Genomic DNA, 3218 nt, shown 5'->3' with positions numbered 1-3218 from the left:
AATATCATCACAATTTATAAAATTATGCATGCTGATAAAAATGACTCACTTAGCTCGAATTAAAATCATCATAATCATAAGAGAGTAAAATAAATCGGGTGAAACATGTGAGTCATCATAATAAATCTCAATTCACTTCTATCTCGATTCCAAATCACCAAAGCAATCAAATCTCATAACGATTCTCTTTGGAATATATGTTCATTAAATCTTTCGAAAACAATGACTTTCTCAAACTCAGTCTTTCAAACAAATATGTTTTCATCTCAGATAGAAGAATAAGACTTTTCATATTACATAGGAGAATACACACACACACATTGGGAGATCTCATAACCGACATAAACTATGTGAGCCACATGGAGTCCAACGTACAACCGACGTTAGGGAGAGCCGTCCTATCCTTGCCATCGGAGTAGGACTATAAGTATCAAATCCAAAAATTAGTGATCACTATGTATAATCAGCCTCAATTCCGGCTCCTATGGGGGCACGTAGTTCTAGGGAAGTACCAATATAGCTATACCTCCCACTCGGTGCTAAAGACTACTCCCGGACTTAGCTCAGATCTTTTCAAAGAAAATCCACCATAAAATAATTCAGCAATTCACAACGGGAGCCATCATGCTACCCCTTTTTCATAATAAATCAAAATGTGAATTTATTTTCTCATTCAAGTTCAAAAATAAATCTTTCAAGACCAAAAGGTCAAATCATTCAAATTTCAAGGTGTGCATAACACATTAATTTCACAAAAATCATAATTCTCAAATAGGGTTCAAAACACATATATCAGTACTTGAGCAAAATATTTCAAGATTCACAATTTATGTAGCAAACATATATAATTCATATGAAAATCTGGAGATTCAACTTCAAACATGATATTAACATCAAAACTCAAGGAATTTATCTTCAAGACATCATAAAAATATAATAGTCTTTTGAACAAGAACGTAGGATAATAGTTTCTATCTCAACTTCATATCAAAGCATGTAAAATCATATATCTTTGTAAAATAATACAAATTTTGGGCACAACAACTAAAGGATGTTTTTGTTGAAAAACCCCACATACCTTAAACTTGAAGCTTTGAATGAACTCTTGACCTTGGGACTCTATTCATGAAAATAATGAGTGTTTCTTGTAGCCCTCGGAATGAGGATTCCGAATCTCGAAGAATTATTGAAAACTCATGGTTGAATCTTAAGATATTTGAATTTTTAGGTTGAAACCCTAATGAATGTTCTTGGTGATTTTGAGAGAAATTAAACTTATTTTGGTGTTATGGGAGTTTAATCCCGTGCTATAGACATGTATAGGAGTGTTTTTGGCACTTGGAAGTGAGGTATGCGGTGCATTGCTTATCGCACACATTTAAGTATGCGCCGCATTGCTTATCGCACATATTTAAGTATGCACTGCATTGCTTATCGTACACATTTAAGTATGCGCCTCATTGCTTATCGCACACCTATTCCAGTAGCCATGTGCGATTGGTTAGGTGACGCACTCTACTTCGCAAATCCATAACTCCTTGGTCGGGTGTCGGATTTTGATGAAATTGGTATCGTTGGAAAGCTAATTCAATTATATACAATTTGATAGGTCTTGGTATTAAAATTTTCATGTATATTAATAGATATTTACGTTTGAAGTTGACCCTTATAGAATCGAATGTCAAACTTTGGATGAATCAATTGGTCTTAGCTCAACTTTGTTCTAGGTTATTGTTATGAACATTTTTCACCTCTAAACTACTCCATAGACTAGGATAATGATAATTCAACTTTTATTCATGTGATAATCACTTGGATTAGATCGTAGACGTGCAGGAACAAAGGTTAGAATTCAAGCACGAAAATATGGGGTATTACAACTACTATCCTTAAATCAAGGAACCTTGTTTGGTGGAACTAGTACAAGTTAAGATCATTCTTTTTGAGATTAAACTTGCAAAGGAATCAAGACTTATACTTACCCTCCAAAACCAATTATCTTCCATTTCAAATTATGTGGAGATTTAAATTTCAAATTTGTGACTAAAGTGTGTGGGGCCGAGACCAATTGTATGCTGCCTTGTCACCCTAATTACTGTTCACCGTTAATATTAAGCTCAAATTTGGATTTTTCTAGTTTCTAATTGTTGATTCTTGGTTTCATTATTTGATCTTAGAACTAATTAACAAACTAGTAAACTCCTACTAGATTGTCAATTCGTCCTTTGAATCTATTGTTCGTGTGTACGTTTCTTTTGTGCTTTTTGTCATTTTTATAATCATAGTACTTGTTCGATAAAGTTTAAAAATTACTTACTTGAGTCGTCCAACAAAGAATCCATTCTAACTAAACAGTAGACTAACTCTTCAACTCACCACGAGTTACAAACCGACTTGTAAACATTTGTGACATCAAGTGAGCGGCCATAACGTGAGTGAAAGAATAGTGAGGTTGTTTGAAGTAACATGTGTTTTGTTTTGTAGGTTTTTTGTTGTATTATTGTGTGTGATTGAAATTATTTGGTGACTTCTTGAACCGTAACTTGAAGGACTATTTTTGATACAATCACAATGGAACCCGAGGCTTTAAATGCTCAAACAATGGACAGTAATACCATCAATCTCATCTTTGATCATCTTGAAACTATGTCCCGAGATGTGGCTAGGTTGAATGAAGGTCTTGAGAAATTAGATACGGATGTGGCATCAATGAGTGGTAGATTAGAACGTATGGAAATCTAAAGGAGTCGACCTTCTACCCCTCAAAATATTTCCCCAACCATTATTCCTGAGGCCTTTCACCAAATGTTCCACCTACCGAGACAACCATCCAATGTCACAAACCAAACCCTATTTTACTCCCAAAACTGAGACCATGAGAGATCCATCCACCCACCACCTCACTATGTCCAACAAGAAGGAATTGGAACCCAAGTTCCACCCCAAAACCCGAACCCTCCTAACCAAACTCCACTTGACCAAAGACCTCTCTTTCTACCAAATCAAATCCTGCCACTACAAGATCTCCTTAACCCAAATAGACCTATCCAACATGAGGGGTATGGGCCGTTTGATGATGCTTACATGAAAGTATAAGAGATAAGGGGTAGATATATTGATCCAAAGGAATTTCTTAGGCGGGAAGAAAGAGTTGGTCATTGGAACCAACAAGGGAACCAAAACCGTGAAGTAGGGCTAAATACCATCAAAATTGGACT

Source organism: Capsicum annuum, chromosome 2 (genome assembly GCF_002878395.1).
Source record: "Capsicum annuum cultivar UCD-10X-F1 chromosome 2, UCD10Xv1.1, whole genome shotgun sequence".
Classification (NCBI taxonomy): Eukaryota; Viridiplantae; Streptophyta; class Magnoliopsida; order Solanales; family Solanaceae; genus Capsicum; species Capsicum annuum.
This window is presented reverse-complemented; position numbering follows the sequence as displayed.